The following is a 12,835-nucleotide window of genomic DNA, read 5'->3' on the forward strand; positions in this document are numbered from 1 at the left end:
TGGTCTATAGTTCCCTGGCTCTTCCTTGCCACCTTTCTTAATTGTTGTGGTTCTGTTCGCGAGCTGGGAGTTTTTCTTGCAAATGTTTCGTCCCCTTTCTAGGTGACATCTTCAGTGCTTGGGAGCCTCCTGTGAAGCGCTTCTGTGCTGATTCCTCCGGCATTTATACTGGTTTGAATCTGCCGCTTCCGGTTGGCAGTAGCTGTCCGCTGCAGTGGCCGGTATATAGGGTCTTTGTCGATGTGTCTGTTGATCGAATTCGTGGATGAGTGCCATGCTTCTAGGAATTCCCTGGCTGTTCTCTGTTTGGCCTGTCCTATAATGGTGGTGTTGTCCCAATCAAATTCATGTTGTTTGTCATCTGAGTGTATGGCTTCTAGGGATAGCTGGTCGTGTCGTTTCATGGCTAGTTGGTGTTCATGGATGCGGGTTGTTATCTGTCTTCCTGTTTGCCCTATGTAGTGTTTTGTGCAGTCTTTGCATGGGATTTTGTAAACCACGTTGGTTTTGCTCATGCTGGGAATCGGGTCCTTTGTCCTGGTGAGTTGTTGTCTGAGAGTGGCTGTTGGTTTGTGTGCTGTTATAAGTCCTAGTGGTCGCAGCAGTCTGGCTATCAGTTCAGAAATGCTCCTGATGTATGGTAGTGTGGCCAGTCCTTTGGGTTGTGGCATGTCCTCATTTCGTTGTCTTTCCCTGAGGCATCTGTTAATGAAATTGCGTGGGTCAACGTTTTTGTTGAATACCTTGTATAGGTGTTCTTCTTCCTCTTTTTGTAGTTCAGGTGTGCTGCAGTGTGTTGTGGCCCTTTTGAATAATGTCCTGATGCAACTTCATTTGTGTGTGTTGGGGTAGTTGCTTTCATAGTTCAGGACTTGGTCTGTGTGTGTGGCTTTTCTGTATACCTTCGTGGTGAATTCTCCATTCGGTGTTCTTTGTACCATTACGTCCAGGAATGGGAGCTGGTTGTCCTTTTCTTCCTCTCTCATGAATCAGATTCCTGTGAGTGTGGTGTTGATGATCCGTGTGTGTTCTCTATGTCTGTTTTTTTTATGATTACAAAGGTGTCGTCCACGTATCTGATCCATAGTTTGGGTTGTAGTTGCGGTAAAACTGTTTTTTCTAACCTTTGCATAGCTGCTTCTGCTATCAGTTCGGAGATCGGTGAGCCCATGGGTGTTCCGTTAATTTGTTCATATATCTGGTTGTTGAATGTGAAGTGTGTTGTGAGGCACAGGTCTAGTAGTCTAATAATGCTGTCTTTGTTAATAGGTTCAGCATCCTGTTGTCTGTTATGTATGTCCAGCAAGTTGGATGTTGTTTCTCTGCAAGGGTTTTGTCAATAGAAGTGCACAGTGCCATTACATCGAATGAGACCATGGTTTCTTCCTTGTCTATGTGTTTATTTCTAATGCTGTCCAAAAATTCTTGTGTTGACTGTATAGAGTGTCTGGATCCGTTAACCAGGTGTTTCAGTTTCTGTTGTACCTCCTTAGCCAGTTTGTGTGTTGGTGTTCCTGGTAGTGATATTATGGGTCTGAGTGGGATGTCTGGTTTGTGTACTTTAGGTAGTCCATAGAATCTGGGGGTGTTGTTGCTTTCCGGTTTCATTCTTTGTAGGTCAGAACTGGTTATCTGTCCGTTTTTTTGTAGGTTTCTCAGTGTGTTGTTTATCCTATTGGTGAGCTGTGGAGTGGGGTCAAACTCCCTCTTTTGGTAGGTGTTGGTATCTGCAAGTAGTTGTTCCGCTTTGTATATGTAGTCTGACTTTTCCAGCATAACAGTCATTCTGCCTTTGTCTGCTGGTAGTATGATTATGGTCTTATCGTTTCTTAGTGATTTTAGTGCTTCTTTCTCCTTAGTGTTGAGGGTGTGTGTTTGTCTTTTTCTTGTTATCATAGGTACGATACTTTGTCTCAAAACCAACGTGGTTTACAAAATCCCATGCAAGGACTGCACAAAACACTACATAGGACAAACAGGAAGACAGCTAACAACCCGCATCCATGAACACCAACTGGCCACGAAATGACACGACCAGCTATCCCTAGTGGCCATACACTCAGATGACAAACAACATGAATTTGATTGGGACAACACCACCATTATAGGACTGGCCAAACAGAGAACAGCCAGGGAATTCCTAGAAGCATGGCACTCATCCACAAATTCGATCAACAGACACATCGACAAAGACCCTATATACCGGCCACTGCAGCAGACAGCTACTGCCAACCGGAAGCGGCAGATTCAAACCAGTATAAATGCCGGAGGAATCAGCACAGAAGCGCTTCACAGGAGGCTCCCAAGCACTGAAGATGTCACCTAGAAAGGGGACGAAACATTTGCAAGAAAAACTCCCAGCTCGGCAAACAGAATCACAACAATGAGCACCCGAGCTACAAATTTTCTTAATTAGTGGCACCATGTTAGCAAATCTCCAATCTTCTGGCACCTCACCTGTGACAATTAATGATGTAAATATGTCAGCAAGGGACCCAGTCTCTCCTTTTCTATCACTATTTTAAAACTAATAGAATTATAGTCGCTGACCCTAAAGTACTCCCCCACTGAGATCTCAGTCACCTGCTCTGCCTTATTTCCCAAGAGTAGGTCAAGTTTTGCACCTTCTCTAGTCAGTACATCCACATACTGACTCAGAAAATTTTCTTGTATGCACCTAAAAAAAATTCCTCTCCATCAAAACTCTTAACACTATTGTAATCCCAGTTTATGTTTAGAAAGTTAAAATCAACGAGGTAAAAACAATGACTGCAAATGCTGGAAACCAATCCGCTACCATACCACACTATTATTCTTACAAATAACTGAGATCTCCTTACAAATTTGTTTCTCGATTTCCTGCTGACTATTGGCGGATGTATAACACATTCGCAATAAGGTGTTCTCCATTTTTTATTTTCAGTTCCACTCAATATTCGCAGAAATATCCTCTCTAAATGCAGCCGTAATTTTATCCCTCGTTTTATGAAGAAGTATGTGTACCTTTAAGAGAGCTAAAAGCAGCAGAACTACCAGACACAACACAAAGTGTTCTCAATAAGACAACAATGTATGTAACATTGGGTTGAACAACTCGAGTAGTTAGTTGCCTGGAGACAAAAAAAACAAATTTGAATTTGGCCAATCAGTTTAAATTATACTGCGATAAAATTACCAATTTTTCAATCAAGTTTGAATTGAGTATATTGACAATCGTAAAAGCCAATGACACAACCCCCATGCTTTGGGGAATAAGATCAGGAGAAATTGAACAGTTGAAAGGAGAACTGCCAAGCTTAACATGTACCAGGCTGCTTGAAAAAAACATTTTCCTTAAAAGTACCTTTTTGATCAGTAACCTGTGATGCAGAAATTCCTAACAAGGAGAAAAAAAAGGCACAGGAAGATCTGAAGACAAGAACCTACAGCTGCCTGGTTTTGAGATAAGAAGTGTTGCTTTGTAAATCTTAATTGTGAGTTTTATTAGACTAGTATTATAGAAGGAAAGGTAAAAAGGTTAGAGAAAGAAATTGTAAATAGTGGTTAGTTAATTATTCTGTTATACTTTAAGAGATATAGTTGTTAAATCTACTTTAAATAGTCCTTGGCCACTCAATTTTTTACAGATTACTCCATGGGATAAATCTTTTCTGTGTTGCTGCTTTTAAATTAAGCAGAAGGGTTTACCCCATGTCATAATACTTATCAAAAATGCTACTCCCCCTCCTCTCATGCCTCTCCCCTTTCAATCCTTCCTATAACATTTGTACCCTGGAACATTAAGCTGCCAGTCCTGTCCATCTATGAGCCATGTCTCTGTGATTGCTATGATATCCCAGTTCCATGTTCCTAACCATACTCTGAGTTCATCTGCCTTCTCTCGTGCATTGAAATAAATATTTAATTTATCAGTCCTACATTGTTCCCTGCTTTTTTCCTGCCTGCCTTGTCTGTTTGACTTGCTCTTTTTCCAAACTGTACTGATCTCAGATTGATCTGATTTTTCAACATTTCCCTGGTCTCGGTCTCTTCTCTTTCTCTCCATCTCCCCCCACCCCACCGCCTCACCATTCTAGTTTAATTTAATCCTCCCGAGCAGCTCTAGCAAATCTTCCTGCCAGTATATTATCCCCTTCCAATTCAGGAGCAATCCATTTTTCTTGTGCAGGTCACTTCTACCCTGGAATTGATCCAAAAATGTGAATCCCTCTCCCCTGTACCAGCTCCTCAGCCCATGCATTCATCTACTCTTTTTTTCTATTCCTATCCTCACTAGCTCACAGCACCTGGAGTAATCCAGATATTACTATCCTTGAGGATCTCCTTTTTAAATTCCTGCCAAACTTTCTATATTCTCCATTCAGAATCTCATCCTTTTCACTTCCTATGTCATTAATTCTAATGTTCACACCAACATCCTGCTGGGCTCTCCCCACTTTGAGAACATTCTGCACCCTCTCTGAGATATCCTTGATCCTGGCACCAGGGAGGCAACACACCATTCTGATTTTTCACTGGTTGCAGAAACAGCTGTGCCTCTGAGTAGAGAATCCCCTATTACAATTGATTGCTTGGAACCTGGCATACCCCTCATTATATTAGAGCCATTCTCGATACCAGAAACTTGGCTGTTCATGATACATTTCCCTGAGAGTCCATCATCCCCAACATTTTCCAAAACAACATACTTGTTTGAGCTGGGGATGGCCACAGGATACTCCTGCACCACCTGCCTCCCTCTCCTACCTTTCCTGGAGTTAACCCATCTACCTGACTATATCAGCAGCTTTTCTCCCTTCCTATAACTGCCATCCATCTCACCCCCTAGCTCCTGTAAATTCCTCATTGCCTCCAACCTCCACCCTAACTGATCCATGTGATCTGATAGGATTTGTAACTAAAGACACTTCCTGCAGACGTAATCAGCAGTAACATGGAAACTCCCCAAACTCCCACCTCCAACAGGAATAGCACATCACCCTACTAAATGCCATCTTTGTTTCTTCACAATCTTGTTAATTTTTTTTATCACAGTCCTCTGTATTTTTCTGTGTGCTTACTGTATCTCTCTCCTGAACCTCTGTATTCAACTTGCTCCTCAACTGCATCTACTGCCTGACACCTGTCATAAGCACATCTTTTCTTCCTTAACTCAAGTTCTATTTTCTTTGTCATCGAGGGGACTCTGGAGTTTTTGCGCTATTTTCCCCATTTGATGGAATACATCTGGACTTTCCTCAAACCATCACATCTTTGAAGGTAGCACCTTGTCTGATTTTTCCCACCAACTTTTTGTTCCAGTTTTAGGTGTACTGGGAAAGGGTCACTAGACTCAAAACTTTAACTCTGTTTTCTCTCCACAGATGCTGCTAAACTTGCTGACTTTCTCCAGAAATATGTGTGTTTTACTTCCAGTCTGTCTGGCCCAACTCTGCTCGTGCCTACTCTCCACCAATTGATTATCCTTACTCTGCATTGACCAATGTCATTTTTCACTATCCACACCTTACTGTACAATGATCATTGAACATATTGACCATCACATAAATAAGAACCAAGTTTAGTGGTACCCTGTTTCTGTTGGACCTGACACATACTGTTGTATGGAACTCTCCTGAATGCAACCTCGGAACCACCTGTCATCACTGCCCAACAACACCACTACCCCTGTCTATATATAGGTAATTTAAGTCCGTCATTATTAAATATGACATTTATTATTATCTACAATTTCCTTACAGATTTATTCCTCTATTATTCCAGCCAAATAGTGATCTATGGATGAAGCTGATTAACATTATTGCACACTGCTTTGTCTTACCTCCAAGCAAATCGAGTCTGCTCTTGAATCCTGTGAAACATCCCTGATCTCTCATGTTCCAGTACTCTCCTTACCCAATACTCCTTTTCCTTATTTTCCTTTTATACTTGTTTTCCTGAACCCTTCATAACCAGGAAGATTTAAAACCCAAACATTAAGCCAGATCTCTATTATCACCACAACATCATAACCCCACATGGCAGTCTTTGACTGTATTGCATCTATTTTATGAATTATTTTGTGTATTCACATACATTCAGAGTAACCTTAATTTAGACTTCATTTTTTTTACCCTTACTTTGATGTTGCATATTGATTTACTGTTCTTTATGTTAGTATTATTTACCCCTCCTGGCATTTTGTGCACCCTAAATCACTTTCTAAAGTTCCCTCCTAATTCCAATAACCCTGTTGAGATAATTTAAGCAGCACTAGCAAAAAGGAACTCAGTCTGGCTCTGGTAAGATACAACCCATCTGACTTGTACAGGTGCCATTTCACTCAAAGCTTGCTCCAATGTTCCAGAAATTCAAAGAACTCTATCCTGAACTATCCTTCCAGCTATCTGTTCATCTAACTTGTCTTTCTACATCTGTATTCACTTGCATTTGGCACCATGAATAATACAGCAATTTAGAAGTGTTGCTTGTTAATGTTCTACCAATTTCCCTAATGTCTGACTGTAGGGGCACAGTTCCTTTCAACCAATGTCTTCCAGCTATTTTATGACATCTTTCACACCAGAATCAGTGAGACAACAAACCAACCTGGAGTCACTTCACCTGATGAATGAGCAGTGCTCTGAAAGCTTGTGATTTTAAATAAACTTGTTGGACTCTAACCTGGTGACGTGTGACTTCTTGACAGCCGTTGAGATGTCTATAAGTACAATTAAGTAAAGAAAGAATTCTCATCAGTACTGTTCTTCAACCTTTCTTTGACCCCTCGTATATGTCTGGGCCATGCACGGTTTTTAAAAAATTCATTCACAGGGTGAAGGCATCGCAAGGTAGGCCAGTACTTATTAGATTAGATTACTTACAGTGTGGAAACAGGCCCTTCGGCCCAACAAGTCCACACCGACCCGCCGAAGCGCAACCCACCCATACCCCTACATTTACCCCTTACCTAACACTACGGGCAATTTAGCATGGCCAATTCGCCTGACCCGCACATCTTTGGACTGTGGGAGGAAACCGGAGCACCCGGAGGAAACCCACGCAGACACGGGGAGAATGTGCAAACTCCACACAGTCAGTCGCTTGAGTCGGGAACTGAACCCGGGTCTCAGGCGCTGTGAGACAGCAGTGCTAACCACTGTGCCACCGTGCTGCCCACTTGTAGTATTGTCCATTACTACTTACCCAGACGGCAATTAAGAGTCAACCACATTACTGTGGGTCTGGAGTCACATGAAGGCCAGAACAGGTAAGGATAGTAGGATACCCTGAAATACATAAGTGAACCAGATGGGCTCTTCCAGACAATCAACAATGTATTCTTGGTCATCATTAAACTTTTAATTTCAGATTTTTATTGAATTCACTTTCCACCAACTGCCACATTAGGGTTTGAACCCAGGTCCACAGAACATTACCTGTGTTTCTGGATTAATAGTCCAGTGATAATACCACTAGGCCATTGCCTCCCTGGTGCTATGGCGCTATGGACCTGACTCTTGCTGTACTCCTCCAAAGATTCTTTGCCCTCAACAGAATGGAAGACTGGTTTTCACCTCATTCAATAAGCTACCAGGCTCTTGGGTGCCTTTCTTGTGTATCTCCACAGCAGGAAAGGCAGAGACACCTGACGCTGCCGGGACCTTGCAGTGTTCATGCTTCTGACATTAGATTTCAAACACAACAGACACCACCTCAGATGCAGCAAGCCAGCAGCTACCTCTCACACTGTATTCCACTGTTGTTAGAGAACACATGACCCAGAAAGGAAAGCTAACATCTGCTTTGATGTCAGCAATCTGGAGTTGATGGTAGAGGACATAGTGGAGAACAGGGCCATCCTTTATCCAGCTAACTGCTGCAGACGCCTATCACAAGACACAGACAGGCTGGAAGCAGGTAGCAGCCTTGAAACAGTGCTGCATCTCAGGTTCAAAAGAATGGCCAACAGTGCAGGAAAAAGGTTAATGATCATTTCACTAGTTAAATGCTACCATCTTCTGTGTTAACTCACTCTCATAGGGTCATCATTCCATTTAATTTTGCCAATGCATAGGTGTCTCACCAAGCCTTGTTCAATATTGTTCTCACTGTTGTATGCATCATGCTAGCTCAACATCACTCATCAGTTCATCCTTCCAAAATACTATCCTTCCTGCCATCTGCACTTCCTACTCATTCACTGAGGGCACCTTTCTATTCCTCCTGCTCCTGCATCACCTTAACTACTGTTCCATCCACTTCCATCATGCACAAACATGCCTGATGAATGTTTGGCCTACTATTTGGACAGCTATTTCCAGAGTACCCCAAATGACTTATCTGTAATCTTGGTTGCACCTGACCTGCAATACTGACCAGGGCCCATACCTTAGACTGCAAAGACTCTAATGGATCAAAGCAATTGAATAACCATTATCATCCCTCGGAATTGGAATCAGATGAGTCCCATGACTACCTGGGGTGACACCTCCTCACTGACTGTAATTCTCCTTCACTCCACTAAGAACTGCACCATCTTTACATATAACCATTTGTTTGAAATACATGCAGTGTTTATTGTGTAGCTGTAGGTGCAACTATAATGAAACACTGCCATATTGTGATAGGTCTCTCTTTGACTGTTTACAGTGCTCCCCACCAAGCCAAGGTGCCTACCCCTCCCTCATGCTGAAGCACAATGTAAGACGTAAAGCTTGCTGGCCTGCAACTGAGCACTGAAGACTCTGCTTTTTAATGCACAATGTGAGTTACACAAGTTGGAAGCCTAAAAGTAACTGCAAAGTGAAGGAGTGTTAGGAAAGCAAGATAAAAGCCATACGATAGATCCTGTAGAGAAATATGAGATGTGTGTATGCCCCTGCAGAAGCATGCAATTAATAGGTTTGTCCTCAAGCAGGTATAATGTTGTGAGACCAGTGGTTACAGATGACAAGGAAGATGGTCACCATGGGACATAAAGAGCCATTCTCCTGAAGGTACTATTGAATAAAGTCTGAAATCAGTGAGCTGTAACCACCAGGTCACCACGCTGACTTTCATTACTCATGTCATTTCAGAGAGGGGCCAGTGAGATCTTATCTGTCAATAGCTTCTGAATGGAAATATCCAAGCATTCGGAAAGATAAAAATCTAATCATTCTTGTTAAGTGAACATCATGAAAAACATGATTTTTGATTGAAGGAGTGTGATGCTTAAGATTAAGTAAACTGGTATGATATTCTCGAAACAGATTCATTAAAACTGGGACTAATGGATCTGTCACTTCCACAGTAACCCATGGCACTAAAGGATTAATATATCTCCTTTTTCATGCTAAGTTGACCCCTTCACACTTGATCAGATCCTGACTGATCTCTGTGCAATTCCGCAATTGACTTACTGTGACTCCCCAGATTGGTTGGAGAGGACCTACAGTACTGACCAAGTCCCTTTTCCTGGACTGTTTTGAGACATACCTAATGAGCCTGACCACCCCATATGGTCACTGACAATATCCAAGCCCCTGGACTGACTTCATATTCTCCTCTTGACTGACTATGGTAACACCCCAATTGAAGACAGCCATCCTTGACTTGAACAAGGACAATTCCCTCAGACATTGAGACATGCCATTTGATTGAAACACACCACATGCAGTTTAGACACTGACATAGCACACTGCCTTACAGTGACATATTCACCCTTTTCAATGATCATTGCTTACAATCTTGACAAACTGCTTAACTTTGCATCTGTGCTAAACACTGAGGCATGGCAGAGATAGCAATGCCATGAACATCCAAGAGAGCAAGTGAGGAACCCTGAAAAGCACACTAGTCCAATCCATGAGTTGGATGTTTGTCGATACACGTGAAGTGAACTGGCAGCAGCATTGCAGTAAAACGTGCCAGTCTGCTCCAAAATGTAGCATTGAAGGGGAGAACTCTACTCTATATGGGTTGGAGATATACTATAATGATGCAATGAAACTGGCACGTATCCAACTTTTGTGAATGATGAGGGGTAGTTGCTGCTTATGGGGAATTGCTGTCCAAACTGGAGGCAATGAGGAGGAAGAGGTGATCTCCAGTCTGATGTTGATGTCAGGAATTGCCGTTAACTAGTTTCTCTCCATATCAATGAGGTCAAGTTAGGTAATAATGTTCAAATGACTTTTGCCACTCCCTCACATCATTCTAACCTTGCTATTCAAAATTCAGTTGCAGAATCACACTTTTTTTGTTTGACTTGTCCTTGTACTAAAATTGGAACAGAGACGGTTTAAAGTAATCAAATTTGGAGAAAAAATACATATATATCTCACAAGAACCAACCATTCAAGTGATGAGAAATCAATATTGTAGAAATTGAGACATCAGCATAGCTTTCCACAAAGTGGAATGATTAGCTTTCATGTTATTTCATAATTATGAACAGCAATGAGGAGATTCATTTAAATATTAGATTTCTACAAAATTAAGTAATTTATTTCATTTCCATTAAATTGATTAATTCCACCCAAATTGTTGGCGAGAATAATGACATTTTGTCTGAGAAATATATTTAGAGAATGGTTAAGCATTGCTTCCCTAGTTTGTGCTTTGAATTCAACCTCGAGCATGTAAATATGTATCACAAATCTGTTATGACAAGCAGGAAACATAGATATACTGTTTCATTTAAGGAAAACTGGCATAGTCTCTACACTGCCAGAGATCAGAAGCAGACAAACCCCTTTTAGTCTGACAAACTCAATAACATTCCAACATTAATTAGACAAAAAAAGGGGTAATTTGTCCTGCTTCTTTTAAACACACACACATTCATGATCTGGTGACAGCAAAACTGGGTGGATAATCACAAATTGACCACCAGACAAACCTACATAACTACAATCAAAACACCAAATCAACTCCCTACATTTGAATATTCATGGACATATTGAACTGTTAAATAGACCAAAAAATTCTACCTTTGTTGCCATGGCTCCAGCTAGAGGGAAACTGTTTGTCCACCATGACGACAGATAACTAATGTGTGAGAGACATGCAGCACTTGAATGAATATGCAGAGAGAGTTTTGCATGTGGCATTTGAACACTGTTATTTTTATATAATAGATGGCACAACTATGACAAAAAAGTGAATAAAATAGTGGGAGAAAAAGTTTAATTTTGTCTGAGTTTAGCTCTGTATTTTGTTAAATATTTGAATAGTTATCGAATGGATCTTAGAGGTAATTGATGAAATAATGTACATGGGCAAAAATAAAATCAAGGTATTTTAAGCATTACTATCCATTCAATATATTAATGCACTCATGATGGGATTAGTGGCTCCAAAACAATTTTACATTCAGCTTCCAGAATTTCAACAGCATGTAATCTAACATGGTATGTCAATTAAATCCAACATGTTCTTCAAATTCTAGTTTAGTTATGTAGGTTGCTCTGCACTCTTCATATCTGCTCTTTTACTTTCTTAAGTCAGTATTTTTTTTAGATTACTGATGATATGGACTATTCCTGCAAATGTGTTGCTGGTCAAAGCACAGCAGGTTAGGCAGCATCTCAGGAATAGAGAATTCGACGTTTCAAGCATAAGCCCTTCATCAGGAATAAGAGAGAGAGAGCCAAGCCGGCTGAGATAAAAGGTAGGGAGGAGGGACTAGGGGGAGGGGCGATGGAGGTGGGATAGGTGGAAGGAGGTCAAGGTGAGGGTGATAGGCCGGAGTGGGGTGGGGGCGGAGAGGTCAGGAAGAGGATTGCAGGTTAGGAGGGCGGTGCTGAGTCTATTCTGCAATCTCAGAAGTAGTATGCTGCTTAAATATTCCTTTTTCTGTGTTCCATGAACTTTACATTTAACTGTGGATGAATTCAATGATGCGTGATAATGTAAGTCAGGATTCTTATTAAATTTGAAATTAGGTTTTAACTGTATTAATGGAAAATTAAGTCTTATGCTTTAATTTTTAACTATGTACTGAATTGCTGAAAACAAACAAAAAGTATTTTATACTTCTCTGTCCTACAACTATATCAAATTGCTTGGCTATTACAACATATAGCAGTTTAAAACTTTCAGCACTATACTTAGCATTGTAAATTCAGTCAGCATGTAACCAGTAGTATCGTTAATCTTTGGGTCACACACATCTAATTAAGATGCAAGGAGCTAATTTCTCAGTCGGTGGCCAATACATGATACTAGCATGCAAAATGCTTCAGCTCGTTGTTCTTGGTATAGGCGTGTGACAGCAAAATCAATGACCTATAGAATGAATTCTCACGCCTCACTTTCTCCATGCCTCACTGCTAAATTTAGCAGTTATGCAATGTAGCTAGTTTACAGCAAGCTTCAGCTGCAGTAGCCTTGTGTTTACTGGTCTAGCAATGTCCTTTTATCCACTAAACAAATGAATCATTCAAGCAAAGCATCTTCTGATGGCTGTAAAATCCCTTGGGTTTTGCTCTAAAGAAATATAGTGCTCACCAACGAAAAACAAATTTCAATTTGTGAAAGAAATTCTTTTTTGAGGGGTCATCTTAAATCTTGTTTAATTATTCAGCAGCCACTGGCTGTCAGACAGCACATCTAATTTCAATTTAGAGCATAAACATCTGGATGAGTCTTCCATTTTAGTTGTACATCCTCAAGGGAAGTTTGATTTCAATTTTGTATCTAAAAACAGTTTAGAGAAAAATATATTTGTCTTATTGGTCAAATTTTAACATTTTTACTTGTTTTTTCTAGTATTTCATCAATATTTCTGAATTGTACTCAATAAAAAGTGACCTCATTCTTGTTTTTTTTTGATATATTAGGATGTATTTCATCCATTAATAATCTTTTT

The sequence above is a fragment of the Hemiscyllium ocellatum genome, chromosome 16 (assembly GCF_020745735.1).
Source record: "Hemiscyllium ocellatum isolate sHemOce1 chromosome 16, sHemOce1.pat.X.cur, whole genome shotgun sequence".
Classification (NCBI taxonomy): Eukaryota; Metazoa; Chordata; class Chondrichthyes; order Orectolobiformes; family Hemiscylliidae; genus Hemiscyllium; species Hemiscyllium ocellatum.